Raw genomic sequence first — 12,408 nt, forward strand, 5'->3', positions numbered from 1 at the left:
GAAGGCAGCAGAGTTTCTGGGATAAGGTCCTAGGAAGTAAGGTATTCCAGGAACTTGTAACCACCTGGAATAAGGCCTAAAAACAAGTCACATAACTGGATAATCGGACAGTGAATGTGTCCCTGGAGAGGAGAAGTATGAGGTGGGGTAGTATTGACAGCTTGTAGCAAGATGTTTATGTAGACAGTTTGACTTAAAACTTTGTCACTAAGTCGCTAGATGGCCCTAAGGAAAACACAGGACAAAAGATGAGTTTAGAAATGCTCTGAGAAATTAAGAAATGCTCTGAGATCGTCTCATGTGGCTCATTCATTCATTCATTCATTCATTCATTCATTCATTCAGGAAATACTTAACAAGTGCCTACTGTGAGCCAACAGGCACCGTTCGACATGCAGAGGATGTGGTAGTGAACGAGACAGGCAAGGTCCCTGCTCATGGAGGATTTTCTGCTAATGACAACCTCCTCTCCTGGGTGAGTGGGAGGGCCTGGGGCTCCAGTTTGGTGTTGGGATCTGAAGATGGGTAAAGGTAAGGTAGGCCCCCAAACACGGATGTGGACATAGGAAAATCAACGTTCAAGCTCCAGCAAACCATTGCCCGGAAACAAGGAACTGTTGTTGCCTTAGAGCCAAACTCAAGGGCAGTGTCTGCTGAGGAGGTCAGGTGAGCATGGACTTGGGAGACTTGGTCTGGGGCTTGAGGAGAGGCAGGAGGGGAAGCCCTGCATGAGGGCCTGCATCTGAGTCCACGGACGGGGAGGGAACTACTTAAAGTGGTGAATCAGGATGATAGAGTTAGAAACCTACAATCAACTGTAAGAAGTTTTCTAAACACCTTTATTGAACTAGAGTGTTTATTGACAGTGGTTTGAAATGAGTGGGATTATTATTTAGGTCTTAGGATACTGAAGGTCATGCAGAGGTTTTCATCTTCTCGGTGTTTGTCCCGTAATCTAAAGGTAACACATTCAAGGCCAACTTCTGAAAATTAGACTGATTTATTTTTGTAGTCTCCATGTTGGAACTGTTGTTGACACCATTGGTAAGGCTTGCCTGGTGATACTGCCGCGTGCTTTCACAGCTTGGTTTGCCAGTTGCTTTCTAAAGATGCAAAGAGAATTACTGTCTACTCTAGTAGTTTCAACATCTGAGTGAATTTCAGATGATAACGTCAGGTTCGTGTCACAATTCTATCACTGTTTTAGAACTGTATTTTGCTTAAAGGAAGAAGAGAGGAAATACTAGTACCATCAAAATGGTTGGAAACTGTTGAAAATTTTGTTTTATAGGAAGAACTTGAGTTCTTTAAGTGCCAGTGGGTTTTTTATTTTTATTTATGTTTTTGAGAAAGTTTTTATCAAGGAATGAATAAATCAGTCAGCTGGTTCTTAAGTAAGTAAGCTGCTCCTCCCATGCAGTCACTTCATACACAGACTTTATCCTGATAACCAAGATTTTAAAAAGCATGATAGGCAGAAGGTAACTGGAGAAAGATGACAACTTTGGGTTCAGGGCTGCTAGCTCCATCCAGAGAAAGTAGGTGATTCATCCGAGAATGTCGTTAACCCTTCAACCTCAATTCTTATATCTATCAAGTGGGTTTTGTGCTACTTCTGGTGCCGTGACTCTAGGGGTATTAGAAGGACACAGCAGCATGGAACAGAAGGACTATAAACTGTCTTGGTTAAAAGCCTTAGTAGGCGCTTTCCTTCTAGGCTTCTAAGATTTTATTGTAGTAGTCAGCTACTTGGAGTACAAGGCATTTCTTCAAGTTATAATCAGTTGATAGTTCATTGTGCAAAACCAAAGACCTAAACACTAGTAGCAAGGTTACTTTGGGGGGAAAAAAACCATGTCCACCTCACCACGTTAGAATGGCACCAATGCAGCCCTGATAGCCATCGTGAGCATCACACACTTAGGGAAAAAAGGCTCTTCAGTTTCCAGGCTGCTTGATATGGATTCATTTGTGAGCAGAAGGGGGTCTGGGGCTTGTTCACGTGAAGACAGAGTCTTCTGGGTAGGAGAGCAGGAAGTGAGGGCAGGCCAGAAATGGAATGGTTTTTATTCCTTCTCGTTTTTCTTTGATTAACCTTCTCTTGCTCCTGATACACACTTCAAGTGCAGCCGGAGCTGAAAACATGGGCTCCATGAGAAGCTCTAGAAAGTGAAGCTGCTCAGCCTTCCTGGGGTTAGAGGATGAGGGAACTCCAAGGGCAGTTGGGGGAGAGGAGGAGCCACTGTAGACACACCTGTCTGGGCAGTTATTAATATATAGGTCAGGTAGTCATCATGCAGGAACTTCCTGTATTGCACTGATAATCTCCATTTTACGGTTAAAGGCAGAACGATAGCCATTTACTCAGGAGGGAAGGACAATTAACACATTGGTTCATAAGGTTTCTAAAAACCGATTGTGAAAATCGTTTAAGATGCATCTTGCCTTACTCTGTTTATTTATGTCTTGATTTAAGACAGTGATTCTCAGCCTCATCCCTGTGCATATTGGAATCACATGGGGAGCTTTAAAAATACTGATGCCTGGCTGAGTTATGTGGATACTGGGAACTTTTTTTCTTAAAGCTTCTCCAGATGATTCTGGTGGGCAGCCAAGAGTCAGAATACCTGCTTTAAAATGTGTGTTTCCTAAATGGTGAGCTGAGCCTCAGTTCCCGAAGTATGTGGACATTCAAGCATAATTTTCATTTGCTGTTGAGCACTGAAAGCACAGGATCTTACGCAAAATAAACTATCGATTAGTCTCAACCACAGGGCTACACGTGTACAACACATGAATTTCTTTATTATTTCAAGCTGCTTAATATTCTGTTAATCACTGTTAGCATGGTACACACACATTTATGTTTTATTCTCATCCCTGTCTTTATATTTTTAGAATGACATTCACACCGATGGCATTTTTTTTTTTAATAGTAACACTCACCTTGTCAGTAGTAAACAGGTGCCAAAAACCAAACTCCCAGATCTTTCTAACTGTGACCACACGGCAGGGGAAGATGCCTTTTCTGAGCTCCTATAAGGAGTCTTTTGTCTAAGAATTAGGGAATTTCTATGAGTTTTGACAAGTAGAGGTAGAAATTACTTGCCAAGATGGTTATTACTTCTGGAAAAATTTATCCAGAAGAGGAAATGCAGTTGTATGACTCTCTTAATCAGCATTCAGTGTTACTTATATGTTACTTCTTAGAGTTATAGAGGTTGGAGGAAAAAAGATAAATTCGGCCCTAATTACTCAGTCATATAGTGAAGTCATTGTCAGTCTTCAGTCGTTTCAATTAAGTAAATTTCCCATTTTACAACATAAAGACAAGTTTAATTATTAAAGCATACATAAAAAGTAATACTTTATTTGGGACTTCTCAAATTCCTCATAATAACAATGCTTTGCATTTACAGAGAGCCTGTGTTTCAAGAAACTCATAATATTTTATAATCTTCATCTCCTTTATCTTTAAAATAATATTATGTGACAGTAAAGGTTGGGTGTGGTTATGCCAATTTCTCAGACAGCAACACTGAGGCGATACTGACTTATTTCTTTTATGTTGCTCTTTAAGCATAGTGTTCTTACATGGTTTTATTGAAAATTATTTTGGAAGTAAACATTTTATAGAGATATAAATCTTTTCCAGATCTAATTTGCAGTTGTAACTCCAGGTATAGTTTACAAGGCTTTTTCTATTTCTCTGCCTGAGGCAACCCAGGAATTATCTGATATGTAGAGCAAGGGAATTTGTTCAGTTTGACCATAGCAGTGGTTGAAACCCAGCCTTCTTCCTTACCGATTGAAGCATGTGGGGTTGGGGGTGTCTCCTGGTTCATTGGAAATGGGCTGGATCCAGTCAGGTCCTTGTAGGACTTCGTGCAAACAGCTTCCTTGGGTCTCCCATTTTAGAGACTTCATTCTGCGTTTCTACACATCACTCTCATGTAGAATTGGAATGTAAATCTTGCTCTGGTATCAAGTCTTTCAAACCTTTTTATTCGGCACGTGGTCCATTTAAGCTATAGATATTTTGTAAAGATGGATCACAGGGCCCCACCCCCCCAAAATATCTTTTTAGTTTTAAAGGAGGTCTGTCTGAATTGCCTCCCCTCCAACCACCCCCAGCAACCAGCTGGGGTTGTGGGTTTGAGCCATAGTTTCTCTTTATCTCTCTTCCTTTTTATAAGACGTTCAGATACAGCCATTCGAGAGATGACGATGAGCAAAGCCCAGAGTGACGTTGGAACAGAAAGAAGAAAGCTGGTTGGGGACGGGGTGAAGGGTTTATGAGGCACGAAAGGCAGGTGAGACAGGAGGGAGGAATAATGGTTAATGCACAGGTTTGAAGTAACCCTTTGGGCTCCTTCTGCCTCTGGGCTCTGCAGAAGCCTGATCCTCATGTTTCCTCTGCCCAGGTTTTAAGGTCTCAGGATTCCAGGGGAGGTTCCACCCCAGGGGCACTGTACGTGCTGTAGGAGGGCAGTCACATGGCAGGTAGAATATGCCTGGAAGGTATCTCTCCATTGGGGGGAGAAATTGAGAAGCCTCTGTAATGGTGCCCTTGATACAACTAAATAGCAGCTCTCGCAGTTCATTACTCATTAGCCCCAGGCAGGGACACTGCAGATTGGTTAATTGTAATAGCCAAACCATTACAGGGAATAGCATTAATAGAGGAGAAAGCAGCTAATAAAGAGCCGAACTTGGCCACTTTGTTGAGCCCAGGATCTAAACTGCTGTTAATTTAAGTACCTGTTTTTTCTGCTATTAGAATTAGTTTGGAAGAAAGGATTTAGTTGACCCTCTTTCTAAAGGTTGATCAAAAGCTTAGGGGCATTTCTGGATAAATCCAACAGCAATACTTTATTTTTTCCCAGAAGTAATGCCTGCCTGTTCTGTATAAATAAAGTCACACCACCTTTCTTATACTGAAATGACCCACTCTCAGTAGTCCATGCACTTTCCTGGGGTTTCCAGGAATGGTGATGTGTGGTGCTGAGCTCACCTAATCTCCACTTTGAGCTAAAGCAGTCATCTGCATCATGGCAGGCATAAGGGGTGTAATCTGAGGCATGGAGTGGCCCGCATTTAATTGTCTGACCCAGGTCCAAAGCCTGTGACCTCTGCATCAGCACTGGGTTCCAGCCAAATGAGCTGAGCACCCTTTGAGCAAAACACATCCCTGGAAACCACAACCTGGCAAGAAAAAGAATCACAGCTTGAGATTCTGCTTACTATTCATGTCAGAAATATTTAAGAAATTCAGAAAAAATATCCATAGCATCTCAAGGTTGGAAAGGATCTTAATTAAAATGTTTTAAAATTACAACAATAAAGAAATCTATTTGAGTTTTTTTGCTTTGGGGGCTTGTCTATAAAGGGGTTGCTTTTAGTTCTAGGCACTAGTGCTGTTTCTAATTATATTAGGTAGAACCCTAGGATCCTGTGAGGGGACTCGGGGGACTAATCAATAGAGAAGGAGATTGTGGTATGTATTCATGTTTTGTTTGGATCTGTTCTGCCCACACTGTAATTAATAACCTTTGACGTGTCAGTAGATGTAAGATCATTTAGAAGCAGCATCTTAGAGTTATGAGTCACTTCAAATTCCACCTGAGCTCCTTCCCAGTGCAGGAACCCCTTTCAAAGTTACCTTCTAGTCTCAGCTTAAATCAGCTTTTGGGGGAACAATAAGTGACACACATATTTCTGGTGCACAGATATATGTTACTGGCCCTGACATTTGAGATGCTACAGGTCAGCCTTAACCCTTTCCTACATTCATCCTTCCTGTGTCTGAAGACATTTAGGAGGGTCCTTTAAATCTTTCCCCCGCCACAGGCTACATATGTCCTTAGTGCCTTCATCCATTCCTTATTTGAGAGAAGGGGAATCTGCATCTGCAGGCCGTTAGAGAAGCCTTGTTGGATTGTGGCCACTGTGCTTTCTGGAAGCAGACTCAGCTCCTTCTTGGTATAGAAATCTGCACACTGCAGGTTCCAAATAAATGTTGACAGGGGCCTTTCCTCCTCACTGCTCCTATCTCACCTGTACGTTTAGATTTGCTACTCTTGGATAAATGCAAAGAAGTCGAGTAAGGGAAATATATTTTGTTGTTGTTGAAGAAAATGTTAGAGACAAAAGTAATGTATTTTTACTCAATAGTTACCTAAGATTTCTGCACAAGGTGATGTCATTGTATGCAGAAGCCATCTGTAAATGCGCTGTTGGCCCTGCTGATCTTGTCCACAGGTAATACACATCCCTGGATGAATATTGATGGCTGCAGAGAGCATGCCAGGAGAACTTCTCTCGTACATCGTATTTGGACCCCTTCCTTAAGCTAAATGCATTGACTCCATCCATCCATGCTCCCCGTAGGATAAGAAACACGCTTAAGAAAGTTGGCAGGCTGGCTTGGGTGGCTCTGTGGACTGACCCTCAGGAACTCCACTACAATTCTGTGAGAAATGAGGGTACAAAGCATTGAAATATTCTAAAGCTGTAACAATTCTCACCAGCTTGAGCTTGTCTCTTGGGATTCCCCATACGTTGTGAAGCCACTGTGGAGTGGCCAGTGCTACTTAAATGTAATTTCTTATTTCTCCTTTATACCAACCTTCCCGTTTCCCAAGCTGATGACTTGAACAGATTGCTCAACCCCTGCAGTCTTCAGATCAGTTTCCTCATGTGGAATGGAGATAATGATGCTTTCCTTACAGGGTTATTGTGAGTCTGAAATAAAGGCTTCATGGGAAGCCCATTCCAAGGGCTCTCTTAATGCTAGCTGCCCTTCCTACAGTGACTGTATTTTCCAACTAAGATTGGGACATATGTTCTGAGGGTTATAAGTACTATGCATAAGTACCTATATGTATTTATGGGTAAATGACACAGAATTTTTAGTGTTAGGGCCATCTTGGAAATTCTAGGACTTATGGCGGCAACATGCGTAATGCTGAGTACAGGCCATGGCTCCTAGTGGATACATGATGAATCCTAAAATGTTTCATGACAATCATAGGGAAGAAAAAACCTGAATGACCTTTTACAGCGATGCTTGATTGCTGGGTCTATTTCTAACGCTTCTTTTTATTCACCTCATTGTGTATAGATAACATAGTTCTGGGTAAAGGGAGACATAAGATGCTTTGACTTAATTGTATTTGTTTGACAGACACAATACACTGCCTTCTGATTTTAGAAGGTAATAGGCCAGGAAGGTGAGGAAAGGGACTATTTCAGTTCTAACTATGGAGGAGTCTGCATATTTTAGGTTCCAAACCCATCTCCTTCAATGTCTAAAGCAAGAGCACTTCTTAGACTGGTAAAGCTGAGCTCCTAGGAAGATCCCCATATCAGTGTGAGTGTGGTTTGTTGCCCCGTCCCCCACCCCAGGGCTAAATGGGTGTCTGGGTGACCAAGGGAAGAAGCTCCAGAGACCAGGAGTGTAGTTCCCACTCACCCTGATTTTCACAGGGTTCTCCCATTTTCTTTCCCTGAAATTATTTCAAGCATGGTAAAAGCCAAAAGCCAAAGACCAATTGGGTTGTAAAAACCTAATGACTCAACACCCAGAGAGACGTTTCTGTCAGGAGAGGAGCTAGACACTAAGAGGAGAGTTGCCTCGTGCTGCTGGTTTAGACGTCTTCTGGAACCTCTAAGGGATGAAGACATAGCATCGCAACTTCAGGGCCGTGATTCGGTGGGTCTTCAAAATTCATATTTGAACACCTCAGATCCTAAGATATATCCCTGATCCTAAGGTATACTGTTTCTTTCTAGGGAGATGCCAACAGTGCCATGGTCTGTGGCTGTGTGAACAGTGTATATTATTTAAAAAAAAAAAAAAAAGTCCAGCATTTGCATCTTTTCTCAAGATCTTTAAGTTGGTCTCACAAAATTTTGGGGGTAAACAAAATATTCAACATAGTTGTTCAAGTAAAGAAATTGACATTAAAGAGTCTGTTTGTATCCATGGTACCAAGCACCTAGAAAATTGTGCAGCTGAAATTTCAGTCTCGTTCATTTTTTTGGTAATGCGCCGCTTCTGCTTGTTAATGAAAGCTTGTTTAAGGATAGCCAAAGTCAGCACCTTGAATCATTTTGCAGCCAGAAGAGTGTACTTAAATAATTGTGTATTCAGACCTCAGTTTAGCAAATCTCAATAAATTGCTTCCCATAGGAGAAATTTCTTCTGTTCAATCTACAGAAAACAACTATAGTACAAGCATCAGCTTTCCTAAAAACCTGCAGGGTAGAAAAGAGTCTTTCCCTCAAAATAGTGACTATTACCCGCATGACTGCTGTATCTCTGGTGCCTGCTGTTTTCCATCTTGTCTGGGTTGCTGATTTTCAGTGCAGTGATGGGACCCCAAAGTGCTGCAGGATGCAAAGGGTACCTGTGGCATTTTTACTACAGTGCCCCAGAAAATGGCCATGGTCACCACTCTTTCCACGATACTCTTCCTCCTCGGGAGTAAACACAGGCTTCAGAAACCATCATTGGGGTAATCCTGGCATTTATAATGGAGATGAGGACTATTTCTGGACAAAGATGCTAAACCAAGGATATCTCCGCTCTCCAGTGAGGAATCTTTGAAATTACCTATTATGAACCCTCCTTTTGCAAGTACAACCAAACTTTATTTCTGTCTTTCTCTATTCCAGAAATGCTTTATCTATATTTTCCGAAAGTTAATATTTCATTAGCAATAGTTTCTCAACTTTTCAGCCTTTTCAAAGAATTAATGGTGTAAAAAGAAATGCATAAATACACTAGATGGATCCCCATGATTTACAGAAGCTCTGTATTGAATAGCTTTGAATAAGAAAGACTTTTTTGGTAGTGAGAATATTCACTTTTTGACTCTTTCGTAATGTGCAGCCATGAGGTGGGGATGGGGAGAAATGCCACTTTTCTACTCAGCACAAAATGTTAAGCTTGTTTTACATGATAGTCACAGGTTCCTAAGCAATCTGTTTAAAAATGAGCAGAAGTAGATGGGTACCCTTCATTGGCCCTTCATAGTTGGGGGAAGAATTGAGGAGAGAGAGTAGAACACAGTCTGGTTTCAGGAGTTGTGCTTGCAACCGCCCTATTCTATTTTCCATTAAAAAATTTTTTTCAAGCTTCCTATAATGGTTAGTAAAATTTGCATTTGCATCTCTTGCCTACAGTTATTTTTAGCCTTATTTTCTCTTTTCAGAGCTTGGTGCTGCTCTTCCTCGCCCGGTGCCCCCACCCTTCTCATAGGTATTACAATTGGCCTTAGAAATGGCAGGGCCTCCCTTTTGAGCTGCCAGTTGGTTTGACGGGGTCTGTCTACAAATTTGGGAGCAGCCTGTTTGATATTTTCAGCATCTAAACAATAATGTAAGCACGTCACGGCATTTTTTTGTCACATCATTGACCTCCTCTGGCAGTTTATCCCCCTACAACACTTGAATGCATTAATATCACTGTCTGTAGCATTGTAATTTAATTAGCGCAGTGGTTATAATCCTCTTGGGAAAATTGTTATCCTCTCTGTAATGTTAAAATGAAACACGTTTGGTTTTCCTCCAACTAACTATTTAGTGATGAATGAGCTCTAAGGAGGTGCTCCCCTTCTCACGGTTGGGGTCAGATCAGAGAAGCAGTCGTGAGAATAAAGAGGGTTCCCCTTATTTGGGAAATTGGATGTTAGTCTCCGTTAGCTTCTCTGTCTCGATGTCTCCATCTGAGATAGCGGGATTTGTTTCATTTTTCTAATTGCTGGTAGTCTGCTAAATGTGCCACTGTAGATGTTAAGTGCATGGTTATAGTAATAGATTAAAAAATGTGGACCACGTGAGTCACCCTAGAGGTTAACAAAAAGGAAAACCAAAGGAGATAAGTCTGTGGTGTGGGATTCCTAGGTGAGTGTGTTGTTCTCCTCAGAAGGGAGCCCACGCCCTGGGCTGCATCCTTTCCGGGATCCCTGGAATGCTCTGCTGGCCCCTGAGCCCAGAATCATGGTAGGTGTGTAATGGCTTCTAGCAAATCGTTCGAGACCCTAGAAGTGCATTCTGCTTTTCCCCATCTTGGTCACGATAAAGGTGCCCACTCTTCTGTTACTGATACTGAACCATTTCAAAAGAGCTTCTGGTGCCAAGCTTATGGTGTCACAATCTTGCGGAGTAGAAACCGTCATTAATAATGAGAGGCATTCAGGGTCCACAGTCATTCAGTCTCTGGCCTTCTTTTTATTGGTTTCGTCATCAAACAGCACAGTGGTCTCCTTCTAGAATTGTTTGGACATACATGGGTGGGGAGGGGGCATAAAATCCCAGGGCAAGCACTGAAGTGTGGCATTTCAATGTATCAGTAAGGATGGACGGACCATGCAGAAATGCTCACACACTGGGGGCTGCCTCCAGAGAAAGTACAGTGAAATGAAGGTACAACGCAGCGGTATTTAGCAAGTCAGAATATACACATTTTAAAGATGATAGCTAGCTTGACTCTTTTATAACTAGGCCAGAGGTAAATGTCCTCCCAAGTAAAGTAAAATCAGCTTCGAAGGCTGGGTTTCTCCCAGCTTGTCTTCAATGGAGTGGTGAGGAGTGAGGGAGCTGGCACGAGGTATCCTGTCACTCCTATGGACTAGTTACTGGATCTTGAGAGTTTCTCCTTGTTTTAAAGAGAAAGTCACCATCGCATTATGAAATGCCATCTTTTTGTCTCATACTTATGCCATTTGAAAACTCTTTGTACAATGTTTTCTTCATCAACAGTTTCACTTCTGCAAAAAAAAAACAAAAAAACAACCCTAACAAAACAGAAAAAACTATTTCTGGGAATAAAGTTAACGGTAGATAAACTATCTAGATATATATTGGGACTGGGGGGTTATTCAAGGGTTGAAGTGTATGGAGAATTTGTTACCCTAAGAAAATAGACTATTTTAAAAAGCCTATATCACCTCAAAAAACCCCTAAGCAGATTTTGTATGTTTCCCATATGTGTGTTTATGCCTTTGCCTCTTTCACCCCCAAAACCCCAAACCAAACACCAAAAATATAACATCCTTATGTTAGAGTTGTTCAAAATATGTGTGATGTTTGGTAAAGTTCAAGAAAAGTGAAGGGGAAGGTTTCGCCTCTGGGTGACCTTTTTCAGGATGTCTTGATTAATACAGAAATGAAATTTAGGATGCCTTTAATTTAAAAATTCACCAGGAAACTTTAGGGTGTCTGTTTAAACAGAAATACTCCAAATGCCCTAGTTTCTGGTAGAGCATGCCTCAGGGAAGGTATAGCGATTCCATTCGGAAATTAGCAAAAATGTGCATATATTCATTTAAAATCGAAACTTCCTACCACAACCCCCAAACTTTCCAGACTATGAGCAGAAAAAAAGTTTTAATTTGGTTATAGGGCTGGGGGATGCCCCTGTTTCCCTTTGCACTTTGATGAAATGTAAAATGTTAGAGAACTGTCTTTCCAAAACATAAACACCCCTTTGCTTTATTTTAATCTGTGATTTCTCTTTTGTTCCTGATTTCTATTTTCATAATGGCATCTTACTGATCTTTTTCCCCCCAACCTATTTTTGGACCTTGTGTGTCCCACTTTACTTTGCCCAATTAAACCACAGAAACTAACAGAAGTTATGTTTAGTATGTATAGACTGCAAATCAAACTAGTGGGTATATAGGCTGTATCATGTGCATTACACTGCTCTTCTGGCTGAACACGATAGTTGGTTTCTTGCCATTATTTGCCATGTTTTAACTTCAAACAAATAATAATCCTTCCCATCCCATCCAGTTGTTTTGATTGATCTAACAAATACCGCCTGTTTGAATTTAAACAGTGGATCTGCTGAAGCTCCCCTCCCCCTTTTCTTGTCATTTGAATAAGTACTTCAGTTAAACAGTACTTTTCTTTCTTTTTTTAAATAGTATTTTATTTATTTGTAGAAGTTCTTTTTTTTTTTTTTTTTTTAAGATTTTATTGGCGAAGGGGAACAGGACTTTATTGGGGGAACAGTGTGTATTTCCAGGACTTTTTTTCCAAGTCAAATTGTCCTTTCAATCTTAGTTGTGGAGGGCGCAGCTCAGCTCCAGGTCCAGTTGCCATTGCTCGTTGCAGGGGGCGCTGCCCACCATCCCTTGCAGGAGTCGAACCAGCAACCTTGTGGTTGAGAGGATGTGCTCCAACCAACTGAGCCATCTGGGAGCTCAGCGGCAGCTCAGCTCAAGGTGCCGTGTTCAATCTTAGTTGCAGGGGGCACAGCCCACCATCCCTTGCGGGAGTCGAACCGGCAACCTTGTGGTTGAGAGCCCACGCTCCAACCAACTGAGCCATCCGGGAGGCAGCTCAGCTCAAGGTGCCGTGTTCAATCTTAGTTGCTGGGGGCGCTGCCCACCATCC

At 41.7% G+C, this 12,408-nt stretch overlaps 1 protein-coding gene across 4 annotated transcripts in view; it reads left to right on the forward strand.

Annotated features, from left to right (window-relative positions):
- The window catches only part of ETV6 (ETS variant transcription factor 6), a 219,101-nt gene that overhangs the window by 77,803 nt on the left and 128,890 nt on the right, over positions 1–12,408 (forward strand). The window lies entirely within an intron of this gene.

Source organism: Rhinolophus sinicus, chromosome 1, assembly GCF_057876585.1.
Source record: "Rhinolophus sinicus isolate RSI-liver-muscle chromosome 1, RSI-T2T, whole genome shotgun sequence".
Classification (NCBI taxonomy): Eukaryota; Metazoa; Chordata; class Mammalia; order Chiroptera; family Rhinolophidae; genus Rhinolophus; species Rhinolophus sinicus.